Here is a 13,150-nt window from a genome sequence, read left to right on the forward strand (position 1 = left end):
GAGACGACTCATGGCTTCCATTAATTCTTCCCTGTCTGTATGTAATCTCTTGCAGCGTAAGACTTGGTTCTTAACTATATTCTTAGTAATGTGTCTAGGATGCATACTGGAGCGTTGAAGAATGTTGTTCTTCCTACAACCCTTCCTATGTATTCTGGTCAAGATATTACCAAACATATTTTTACTCACAGTTACATCCAGCAAGCTGATTTCGCCTTTGGAGTGACTAAGGGAAAAGGATAGGTACCCAGTTGTGTTATCAAGGAACCTAACATATGTATCTAATTTTGTCTCATCACCATGCCAAGCAAAGAAGATATCATCCACAAAACATTTATAAAACGTAATGTGCTGTTTGCACATGGAGGTAAAAAACATTTCTTTCTCCCATTGGGCCAAAACAATATTAACATATGTGTTGGCACATGCTGTGCCCATAGCAACTCCCACTTTCTGAAGAAAAAACTCTCTTTTAAACAAAAAAGCATTATTCTCTAGAATCAAGTCTAGAAGGACACATATCATATTGGTTTTGGTATTGCTGAAGTTGCTCTTCTTGGTAAGAAACTGCCTGACATTCTCAATCCTTTCATCATTGGGGATAACTGTGAACAAAGAGTTCACGTCCAATGTAACAAAGATAACATCAGTTAAATCTACAGCTTGTTGAGTTTCAGCCCAGTCATAAAGATGTTCTAAGAACTGTTTGCTGTCGCAGAGGACAGTAGTTACCTTATTCAACACAAATCTTAGCTGTTTTTCTACATATATAGACATTGGCTCTGTGAGCCAACCTCTTCCTGATACAATAGGTCGAAGTGGGGGATTTTGTGGATCTTTATACACTTTTGGAAGACCATAAATTGTTGTATAGTCAGATGTTCTGCACTAAAATAGTTGAAAAGATTGCAGTCTATTTGGTTATTCATGAGCAAATCATATAAATAGAAATTCAGTCTGTTGATAGTACCATTAACCTGAAATTTCTGTAATATGATGTACACGTTTTCATCATGAAGCATGCTAAACATCCTATCCATATAATTTTCAGTATCAAACACAATTCTACATCCCCCCTTGTCTGCAGGTCTAATAACTAAAAATGCCATATTAATTAGTGTTCATAGAGCCTCATTCTCTTTAATAGTCAAATTGTAAAAGCTATTACTAGATTTCAAAGTAGCTATTTTCCTAAGGTCATCTTCACACATTTTTACAAAGGCTTTCATAGCAGGGGGAATTATTAGGAACAAAGCAACTTGGTTTCTTAAAAATGCATCTGTCAACATTATTCCCATTATTATCATCATAGATAACTTTCAACATTGTATTCCTGGCAAACAAATTAATGTCTAGGATGGTATCAACTAAATTCATGCCACAAGCTGGTATGAAGGATAGTCCTTTATATAGGACCCAGAGTTCCTCTTTGGTGAGAGCAACAGAAGCTAGGTTAAAGACCAAGTCATTTATCTGTGAGCCCATGTGTTCGGGCCTCTGCTCTGAGATGTGGTGTTGGATTCTATCCTTCCCCGTCTCCTGCGACTTCTGGACCTGCGCTTGTGTACATCCTGCCTTATAGGCAGAGCCTTGTCCAAAAACAATGCTGACTTACGTAGACATTCAGCATTCGTTTTGTCTTTTGACCCTATGTTCACAGAATTACTGTTGTTGAAAGGAGACATTTTCGGTTTAACTACAGGTTCATTAGCGATTTGTTTCGGTGTAATTATTTCAATATTGAAATCATTAGCTGAGTTCTGAGCACTTTGCACATTAACAGCATTTTGAGCAGTAAAGTCATTGTCAGTGTCATTTGAAAATACTGCTGCAGCATTACTGTTACAAGTGCTATTTTTGTTTAAACTATTGTTAAGAGAAACAGCTGCATCGTTAAAAGCAGAAGGTGAAGGCATGCACTGTTCAGAAGTGAGAACATCAACTTCAGTATCTATCTCTACAAAGCCAGGTACTAATGGCAGTTTAGTAGACTTAGTTGAACAGGCATTATGTTTAAAAAGATCGATGTTAACTTTACCTTCTTGTTGACGATTATTAATAGCAGCTACATCAGATGTATTTCCTGTTCCACACACTTCGTTGTTAGCTGAAGGGTGGTTTTCCACTGTTCCTAGGCCAAAATAGTTGCTGCCTGATTCGGTTAGTTGTGAAGGGCATGCACCAGCTCTCAGGCTACTATTTACAGTTGAATCAGAAGGAAATGCTCTTTGTCCTGTCTCTGAAGCGTTTCCCTGTATTCCTATTGGTCAAGTCACCCTTGGCCAAGAGAAGACGTTCCCAGCTTCGAAATCTGAGAAATCTCTGCGCAATTTCTTTGTTTTCTCCTTCTCCAGTCTCCTTTCATATAAAGAGACATTTAGAAGGACATCATCAAGGTGTTGAACACAGATTTAATCTGTATAGGAACCCACATGCATATTAGTCATATTGTTAATGTCAGTGGCTAAGGAGTTCTCTTCAGGCAAAATAACTCATTTATTAATGTCATATAGTCAATACTCAACTGCCAATTGAGCATTTGCCATCTTTTTAGGAGTTCTGGGTACTAGTCCCCATAGGAGGGCATTTTAAGTACCCTTAGCCCTCTACGTATCACTTTGTGGAAGATAGCAGCCTCAAAATGATAACGTTGCCAAAGAAGGCATTTGTGCTTATAAAGTTTATTCTCAAGTTCCTTCAGATGGCTCTTGAAAGTTGCTATCTTACTGAAGTCAAGATTAGCAGAATCCGTCTCTACATCATCAAGGCTTACACATAGTAAAGGGTTCACACTATTCCCAGTGGAATTAAACAAACCAACCTTTTTAGCAGACGTTTCAGTCCTTGCTCTTCTCCCCAAATTGCTCCAAGATGAAGGTATAACCCTGTTCAGGACTGAATCCATCACCAAAAAATATATAAAAATCTCTCTGTCAGCCAAAAATCTCCACCAAACAAACAAAATAAATATTTGGGAACTGATGAAGGATCAACAATAAAACATGAACAAATACAAATACAACTTAATAAGGAATACTTTAGAAGACAAATTAATTCTGAAAACAGCGTTGACATCTAGGAACAAAATCCAAGCTATAAACCAATTTGCTCTTCCTGTCCCAACTTACAGTTTTGGAGTGATTGACTGGCCCCAGAACGTGTTGGATACATTAGATAGGAAAACAAGAAGGATGCTTCATGCTCATCAAATGATTTATAAAAATCAGTGTATACCAAGATTATATATTCCCCATTCCAAAGGAGGATTGGCCTCTTTGAAATTGATTACATGTTTAGATCTGCAATTGTGGGACTCCACACATATCTGCTGACCTTAAGTCCCAAATGTAATAAAAGTTTTGAAACATGAAGTGAGTAAATCTAAGATGACTTCTCTGCTTAATTTAGAAAAAGCATATTGGTGTCAAGTAGGAATGGAAATCAAACCAGAAGTAGACAAAAATCAGGCAGCAAATGAATGTGCCAAAAAAACAAAAGAAAGATTATAAGGTGAAGGACCAGATGAGAAGGCAAGAAATGTGGAAAAAACATAAATATAGTTGCTAGTATAGAAAACTTCTGGTAGAACCTCTTGTTAATCAGGAAAAAACACAGGAATAGTTAATGAGAGGTGAATTCAAACCAAGAGATGAAAGGTTAATATTGGCAGCCCAATATAGTGGGCTATGTACACACTGGTTTACAAAGTCCATTGAACATGTGGGAAAAACAGACAAATGTAGGTTTTGTAAGACCAAATTGAAAACAGTTGCACAACTAGTTGCTGGTTGTGACATACTAATGGCAGAAAGACTGCATACTGATAGGCATAATAATATGGCAAGACTGTTGCACTGGGGATTGTGCAAACGTTATGGTACTGAAGTGCATGAAAAATACTGGAAACATGAGCCATAAAGCATCATAGAAAATGATGAAGTCTAAATCACATGGGATCACCCATTACCAACAGTTCAAAAGATAGATGCTAGAAAACCAGATATAGTGGTCCAATAAAAGAAGACAAAAGTAGCATTGATCATTGAAATCGCCACACGCAGTAACTACAGTGTCTTGCATGTAGAGAGATACAAAGTCACAAAATATCAGGATCTGCAGGCAGAAAAAAGAGCAATGTGGAAGAAAGATACCCAGACAGTTCCAATAGTAGTAGGAGCGACAAGTCTTATAAAAGCATCTACAATCATATTTAGATATAGTACCAATCCATGTAACCCCATATAAATTGCAGAAGGAGTAATTTCTGAGCACACTGAGGGTGCTGCGAAGAGAACTGGCATCAAAGACTGGAACAATACTAATTTCATGAACTTGAATCATACTTTGACTTAGGAATGGAGTCCATTCCCATTATAGTATTAGAAACCCAAAAATCTGGAGAAATTAAAAAAGAGTGAAATGACTTGAGACATACCTTCTTGGATTAGAAAATGTAGAGACACAATAAATCTCTCAGAATATGTATCTGAAACTGAAGTGATATTAATATTAAGTAGTAGCCTATCATCACCAAGAATGATGCCACAATACAACCAGAAGATAAATTACTTCAGTTATTAACTTTACTGTTGGTGTCTTTCTAAGAGAATCCAATACATATTAGCCTGGGAGGAGATGATTGACATCTCTGGCTGCTTTGCTAGGAATGGCCTGCAGCTGTCTCCTCATACAGACTGAATATTGGACAGGACATTTTCCTCCCTGACAGTCACTTTTTTAGGCAAGGCCAGTCTCCTCAAATTACCTGCAATGCTAATTAAACTCAAAGCCCAAACGTGGAGTTGCACTCCTTACTGACATTCTTAACATTTGACAATATAGATATCTGCATGGTGAGTGAAACATGGTTTCAGAAATGTGATAGCATCCCCACTGTGTAAGGTTTCAGTGCCTACCACCCCTTCAGATCCAACATGGAAAATGATGGTATTGCTGCAGGAGGTGTATCTGCAATCCAATGAAGTAATCTCAGTTCCAGACTCTTAACCTGGAGCAATGACCTTGAACTTCTCCATATCCTTTTTATGGTAAATATAAATCTGCAACATGACAGACCTGACTAGAGTACTCCTCCTCCATGTTACCTGCAGTTCATCTACTCAAGCTGCCCTCCTCCTGCCACTGAGTCACTATTTTCTTGGCAGACTTCAACTATCTCTCCATTATTTGGGAAACCTGCACCACCTGAAATCATATGTGCAGAGTTTTCTGGACTTCATTAATGGTTACTCCCTAGATCAACTGGTTCAAGTCCTAGCTAGGGGTTTACAAATAATGGACCTGGATATCACCAATATTGCTACCGTATGCTTGACACCTACAGTTACCGCATCACTGGCCAAATCTGGCCAACGTTCAGTAACACTCACTATAAGAATGGAACCTGACTTACCACAAAACTCTTCTGTCCTTAGGGACTACTCTAAGACAAACCTAATCCACCTAACTGATAAGATGAAATGTATTTATTTTGTATTATTTTGTTTATTTATTTATTTGTCTTTGTGTACTGGGGTAGTGCAATAATGTCAATGGACCATTTGCAGGCACTGCCCGGTCAGTAGCATCACACAGGAAATGAACAAAATTATCTATATTAGGTGAGTGAATGCTTAGCTTGTCGAACACCTAAATGTTGATAGCTAAAGAGTGTAAGCGTAAAACCACAAATGGCCACTTCCGCAAATTTTTTCTTAGGGAAAAAATTTGCTTGGCGATAATCAGGAAGTTGCCCTTTTCCCGAATGGAGAGTGATCTCGGAGTTGGTATATTTAGTTAGGGGGGTATGGGTTGGCACAGCCCCCCACATGGGGGGTGTGGAGGGGGTGAAGCCCCCCACTTAATTAGAGTTTAAGGTATGTGTAAGTTTCCGATGGCCAAGCAATTTTTTTCCCTAAGAAAAAATGTGCAGTATTGGCCGTTCGCAATTTTAAGGTTTTGATGTTTAGCTGTCGACGTTTAGCTGTTTGACAAGCTAAACATTCAATTTTGTAATATAGACCTGAACAAAACATATTTACAGATTTAAGAATATGCTAAAAATATACAGTCACAGATACAAGAATATGCTACAACATTTAGTTCAGGAAGTAGTTTACAAAGTTAAAACATGGCTGAAAAAATGGCATGCTTAGCAGAGCTTTATGGATAAGATATACTCATAGCGACTGAAATGGCTTATGCTGCAGGGACAGCAGCATATCATTATAAAGAGATGTATGAAGACATTAGAACAGGTAAATGAGAATAGTTGCAGAAAGGGATACAATGGGGAGAAGACAGAGGAAGCGTCAAACAGAATGCAGAGGGAAGAGAAGCAGAAAGGTAGTGTGAGTGATCTAAACAGAGGTGGGAAGTAGGATGAATGAGGGGCAGTAAGTAAGTAAGGGGATGCCAAGATAAGATAAAGAAGGATGAAACAGAACAGGAATAAAGAGATGTGAGAGTGCTGCAAGGCTCATGTCATGTGAGTAGAGTGATTGCAGCTGCACTTTGGGTGACAAGGTCTTCCTTGAGATTTTGTCTGAAGTTTGAGTACTTTTGGATGTCTCAGACTGATAGAGAAATGGTGCCCCATTGTTTAGGTACTATGATGGAGAATGCACTGTCTGTGCAATAAAGTTTACTTATTGGAGTTAGTAGGGTTGGTTGAGATTGAGAGATACCCCTGAGATTATATGTGAGGGGGTTGGTGAAAAGTTTATGAATGAGAGAAGACAATGTCTAAGGAGAAAGGGCTTTGTGAATTAGTGATAATAGTAGGAGGTTGGCTGTGAAATGTACTAGGAGACATTTAGCTTTGGAGAGAGTTAGGCAGTGATGTTCATTACTGGGTGAGTTAGTAATGAACCAGCAGATTTTACTGGAGATGGTTTGTAAGGTGGTCACTTTGTTCTATGAGGTGGCAGCTATAATGGGTAATCCATATTCAAGTTGAAATAAGAGTTTGCCTTTTCCTTTGGCAGCTTTGGCTGTTGTGGACAGAAGAGATAATAGTTTGTTTGCCCAGAACAACAGTGTTGATCTTTTTGCATGTGTTTCGAATGTGTAGTTGAAAGTTAAGAGATTGGTCTAGCCAAATGCCCAGTAATTTCTATGATGGTATTGTTAACATCTTTAATATTAACAAAGCTGAGAACTTTGGCTGTTTGGTTGGTCCCAAATAGCTCCAGCATTTTTTTGAGGGATTGACTATAGGTTTCTGGCCTATTAGCCACTGGTTGATGGTTTGGCAGTCATCTTGGAGCTGAATTTTTATAACAGAGTGGGATTTGTTTGACTGTAGATGTCATCTGCATAAAGAATGAGAGGTATCTGAGGATGATAGGAGTTTGTTGATAAATATGGGAAAGGTCAGAGGGGCTAATGTGAAACCCTGTGGGGCTCCAGGTGGTAGTGCCAACTTTCATCTTGAAGGATCTATAGGTGAGGAAGTCTACAAACCAAGGTTTTGCACCATCACTAATGCCTATTGCAATTAATTTGCCAAATAGTAAGTTATGGTCACTTAGATCAAAGGCTTCTGTAAGGTCAAAAAGGACAGCTCCTCTCAGGTTGCCTTTGTCCATTTTGAACTGGATGTCATGTAATGGGCTGTTATGTGATGCTTCCATACCAGACTCCATGTTGCTTCCTGAAGACAATATGGTATTTATGTAAATAAGCAGTAATTTGGGTCTAGATAATTTTTTTTCTAGCATTATACCTAAACTGGGAAGTATTGAGATAGGATGGATTTGTGCAGCAGTAGTTGTCTTGGGTAATTTTGGAATATGAGTTATTAGGTTCATAGGTTCATACTAGGCTATCTTCCCAAGGGCATTTATAAGCCTAGCCCAGAGCTTTGTGGCTTTCGCCACCCCTTTAGTTTGGAGGATACTATGCCCATTATTTTGCTGTGCCTCTGTCAAGCAGTGACACTGAGATAATCCCTGGGGTATATCTGCGATCTCCCATCCATTGGTCAAGATTTCTCTTGAACAAAGCCAGCGAGGTGCTCTGCCTCACATGTACCGGGATTTTGTTCCACAGCATAGGGAGTCTCTGGGTGATGAATCTGTCCCTCCAGCACGTCCTATTAATAACTGTGTCAAGGTTTAAGTCTCCCTCCCTTGTAGTTCTGAGGGATCTAGATTTTGGAGGTGAAGCATGTTCCTCAATTCTGGGTTGGACTTGGCCTTGTATGTCGGGCACAGGTCCCCTCTGGGCGGGGGGTAAGTGACTGAATAGAGCTGAAGTTCCTTCAGTCGGGCAGCATAGGACATATTTTTGAGACCCTTTATCCTTTTGGTGAGGAACTTTTGGGGCCTTTCCAGTTGCTGCAGGTGTCGTGTCAGATACTTTCCGAATGGGGCATTGTACTCAATCATTGGTCTGATGAGTGATGAGTACAGGGGGACGATGACTTCCCTTGATCTAGATGTGAATCCCTTCATGATCAGGTGGGCAATGTAGAAGGTCTTCCTAACTACTTTGGCAACGTGAGTGTCAAATGAAAGGTTACTGTCAATCTGGGTCCCCAGATCCCTGATAACCTCTTCTGTGCTTAGTGGGTTGTCACCTATATGGTAGCTAGGGGTAACCTTGTTTTTCTCGAAGGGTATGACTATGCATTTTTTGGCGTTTAACTTTAGGCCATGGCTCTGGCACCAGTTATCCATTTCTATAAGACCCTTCTGAAGGATATCTGTGTCAGATGTGTTCTCAACTATGGCGCCCAGTTTGCAGTCATCTGCAAATTTTGCAGCCATAATCCTCCTGTGTTTGCTTGTACTTCTGAAAAGTAGATGCTGAACAGGAGAGGGCCCAGGACTGAGCCCTGTGGGACACCACTTGTGACAGGCTTTGAGTCTGACATGGCGCCAGCAACTCTGACCCTGTGGGTTCTGTCACTTAGCCAGTTTGCAACCCATCTTGTGACGTATGGGTTTACATTTAAGCTGATGAGTTTTTCAATGATACCTGAGTGGGGTATTGTGTCGAAAGCCTTTTCCAGGTCGAGGTAGGCTGTGTGGACTGCCTTTCCCTCATCAATGGCCTTGGTGACTGTTTCAAAAAAGTCAACCAAGTTTAAAAGGCATGATCTGCCTTTGACAAAGCCAAACTGGGTTGGATCCAAAGTCTGCAAGTCTCCTATGTCTTTATTTATGAGTTCCATTATGATCCTCTCCATAGCTTTGCAGATCAAGCTTGTCAAGCTGATGGGACGGTAATTTCCAGGGTCGGTGGAGGCACCGCCTTTGTGAAATGGGACCACAGTTGCCGTACGCCACTCCTTAGGCACATATCCTGAGGTGAGGCTAAGATTAAACAGCTGCCCTAACTGTGGGTTTAATTCCTCATTGAGTTCGTGGAGCACACATCTGGGGACACCATCTGGTCTCATGGATGCTGTGTTTTTTGCCTTGAAGAGAGCAGTTCTCACCTGAGCGTTAGAGATGTTTGGGGGGCTATAATTCTCTGGTATAGATATCTCACCTTTGGGTTTGCACTGAACCTGTCAGCCAGTATGTTGGCAATGTCTGTAGGTTCAGTAATTTTTACATCATTTTGAACTAATTCTGAGCATATCTGGGAGTTTCCTCCCAGGTTTCTAACATAGCTAAAGAAGGCCTTATGATTGTCCTTTGAGTCCTTAGCGACTTTTCTCTCAAAATTTGCCTTGGATGATTTTATGAGAGATCTTAGTTTTTTACTTATAATGATCAAGGGTGTTTTCCCTTTAAGGATTTTGCTCTATCTTGTAGTAGCTTCCTCCTTTTGTTGTAGAGCTTGTTTATGGCTGGGGTCCACCAGACTGGATGCTTGCCTTTGGTACAAAGAGTCTTTGTTTTGTTTGGGATTGCCTGATCCATGCAGTCCTGTAGGTGCTGGTAGAAGGCATTTGTAAGTGATTCAGCGGCTTGAGTAATGGTTTCCACAGGCTCGGGGGCCTTAAAAGAGACCACACTAGTCTTTAGAAGTGTGAAGTCGGCTTTTGAGAAGTTCTTCACTGTGGTCTTTTTTATCTCAGGTGGGGGCGGGAAGTTGACTTCCAGTGAGATTAGTTTATGGTCTGATCTCATCAGTGAGGGGTATACTTCCAGTGTTGAACATTGTGACCCCATGTCCGTGATGATGAGATCTAGTATGTTATCTCCTCTTGTGGGGATGGTGACTAGTTGTTCCATGGCATTTGAGTTTATGAACTCTAGGAACCTTTGGGCTAGAGTGTTGGGGCTTGAGTAGTGATCCCAGTCTATATTCTGGTAGTTGAAATCACCTAGTATGATGGTGTTTGGAGATACATTTATCCCCTCCAGTGTTTTCAGGAAAGCTATGTGAGGTTCCTGAGATTGAGAGGGTGGCCTGTAACAACGTACAAATTGCAGAGCAGTCTTGCCTATGGTTAATTGCACCTGGATGGTATCCGATGCATCGTGCGTTGCCACCAACCTTGAGGTGTGGGTGTCCTTGATGAATATAGACACCCCCCCTCCTTTCTTGGTGTTGTCCGGATTTTGGGGCCGGAACGCATGATATGAGGTAAAACCTGATAGTGCCAGGGTGCTCTCGGGAGCCTTGAACCAGGTTTCAGTCACAGCACAGACATCGATGTTCTCCATACTGAGAAGGGCCTCGAGTGTGTGCATCTTGAGGTTGAGACTTCTGGCACTGAGCAGCATTACCCTTAGTTTTTTTCCTTTTTTGTGTTCTAGGGTGGTAGGCTTAGAATTTGAGCCTTGCCTAAAAAGGCACTATGGGGTGGCAAGAGCCTTTGCCAATATCCGGAAGCCCAGGGTGACAGGTGCAAGCCGTCCCTTGAAGCAGCGTGGCTTGTCCAGCATGTCATCCCAGGCAGACAGACATTGATCCCCTTTGAATGACACCAGAGTTTAAGCCAATTATTAAAGCTGATCATCTTGTCTCTGTATTGTGGCATCATTCTTGGTGAAGGTAGGATACTGCTCAAGGTCAGGGTCATACCTGCTTGGGCTACATAATCAGAGAACTCCTCTATGTCTCTTTTCATGTAGTCCAAGGAGGTACATCTCAGGTCGTTCACACCAGCGTGGACAATGACAGAGTCGTACTTGTACCTGCTGTTGAGAGATCTGAGTGCTTGCGTTATGTGGCGGATTCTAGCGCCCGACAAGCAGCTTACTGTGACCTTTTCCTTGCTCAAGTCTGGTGAGTGGGACGTCAGTGTGTCTGACTATGGAGTCACCAATGACGAGTGTGTCTGCATTGTGTTTGGCCTTAAGGGCTGTGACTGTTTGGCACACTGACTATGTGGTCTATGTGTTGCATGTGTTGTGTCCTGAGGTGGCAGTTGTTTGGGTGTCTGCTTTGGTGGCCTCTGCTGTTTTGGTAGATTTTTGATCAGAGCCTCCGAGTATGTCTTTGTGTATTTATGTGTATGATTTGAAGTTGTGATAGTACTATGTGAGACTGGGTTTGTGGTGTGTGTGGTTACCTTCTCCTCCTGTCTGGTCTTACCAGTCCTATGTTGAGAGAGCTCAGCCTCCAGTTTGGCTATATAGTTGCATCTCTCGCATGTATTTGTGTTTTGTGGGAGAAGGAGAGGGTTGTCCGTGTACATGAGACAATTGTAACATTGCCTCAATATTCCCAGATTCACCAGCTGAGCAGGAAAGGACACTAGCAACTGATCCCTCGACATGCTAGAAGGAATAGACAAGGACTTTAAAAGACTCCGGGGGATGTGGGTGATCGAAAAGGGGTTTTTGGCTGGTGGGGTACTATGTATAATAAAAGTGCTATATCAAGTAAAAAAATACTTTAGGATAGATAATAGTCTACTTGGGAATCAGGTAGAGCTGAGCTTTTTAGATATAGAATACGCTGGTTAGATCAGCAGTACAGTTCAAGGAAGGCTGTTTTAAGAGAAAATTTGAAGAGTGGACTTTAGGTAGCCTGAATAGTTTAACCTTGATTAACCACCGCTGCTCTTGTGTGCTCTTGTAGCAACTCCGCGCTAAATCGCGCTAAAGCGTGCTTTATAACATGGGGCTGGAAAAAGCAGGAAATGACCCAAAATGGCCAGTGAATTACCAGTTACTGTCTCAAACCACTCCTCTGAGGACAAACAGGCAGCTCAGTACTCCCCACTCTCACTGGTGAGTAAAGAAACTTCCCTCTGGCCACACAAGAAAATGGAGGAACACAGGAACCAAATACAAAGCCCAGGGATCAGCAAAATCTGATCACTGGAACAACTAGCTAGGAAAGTTAGGAAAGCAGAAGTATTTTTTTGTTTTTTTTCAAGTTTTTTTACACACACAGACAGAAAATACAGTAAATGCTTGGTTTTTCGACTAAATGCTATCAAAGGCTAGTACACTAGCCTTATTATTATTATTGCTGTAATCCATATCTGAGGCATAATCTTATTATTTAAGAAGAGGCTGTATATGTGAGTGAGATGGTGGGAAATTAAGTTGTTACAAAAATGAATGGGGGATAGGTTTTCTGAGCCTGGGAGAGTATCTATTTGTGTTTGGTCCAATTGTGTTTCTCTTTGGTTCTAATCTTTTTGATTTGGAATACTAGAATGTAAGGAGGGGAAGAGAGTGGCTGTGGGAGTGGTAGGTTTGTGTTGTTAATGTGTAGCAGGCTGCTGAACTCATTGAGGAAATCATTGCATATGAGTTTGTGGACAATGCAGTGGTAAACGTTGCCACCTTACAGCAAGTTCTCTTGTTCGATTCTTGGCTGGAGTGCCTTCTGTACAGTTTGCATGTCCTCCCTGTGTTAGTGTGGCTTTCCTCCAGGTGCTCTGGTTTCCTCCCATGTTACAAAAATATGTGTCTGGAGTGCTTCTCCCCCAGGCTTCTGCTGAAAATTGTCTTGTTCTAAGTCGGACTTTCCCAGTAAACAAAGTTAAATAAATAATAGTGTAAGAGAGGTTCAGGTGAGTGGAGTTGTGCTGAGATTTTTGACCAAACAACAGGTTGATTTCTTTCCAGAATCTTTTAGGTTTGGCTAAAAGTGAAATTTGTTTGTTTTGGTAGTGGTCGTTTTTGTGTCTGTGGATGGATTGTTTGGCTATATTGAAGTATATTTAGCTTAGAAATCCATGGAGGGTTTGCATTTTCAATTGTGCCAAGTTTCATCATATGCTTTGAGG

At 41.0% G+C, this 13,150-nt stretch overlaps 1 protein-coding gene across 1 annotated transcript in view; it reads right to left on the reverse strand.

Moving 5' to 3' along the window:
- LOC122806093 (extracellular calcium-sensing receptor-like) overlaps positions 1-13,150 on the reverse strand; it is a 327,999-nt gene that overhangs the window by 214,087 nt on the left and 100,762 nt on the right. The gene's annotated exons all lie outside the window — the stretch shown is intronic.

The sequence above is a fragment of the Protopterus annectens genome, chromosome 7.part0 (assembly GCF_019279795.1).
Source record: "Protopterus annectens isolate FY-2018-M chromosome 7.part0, PAN1.0, whole genome shotgun sequence".
Lineage (NCBI taxonomy): Eukaryota > Metazoa > Chordata > Ceratodontiformes > Protopteridae > Protopterus > Protopterus annectens.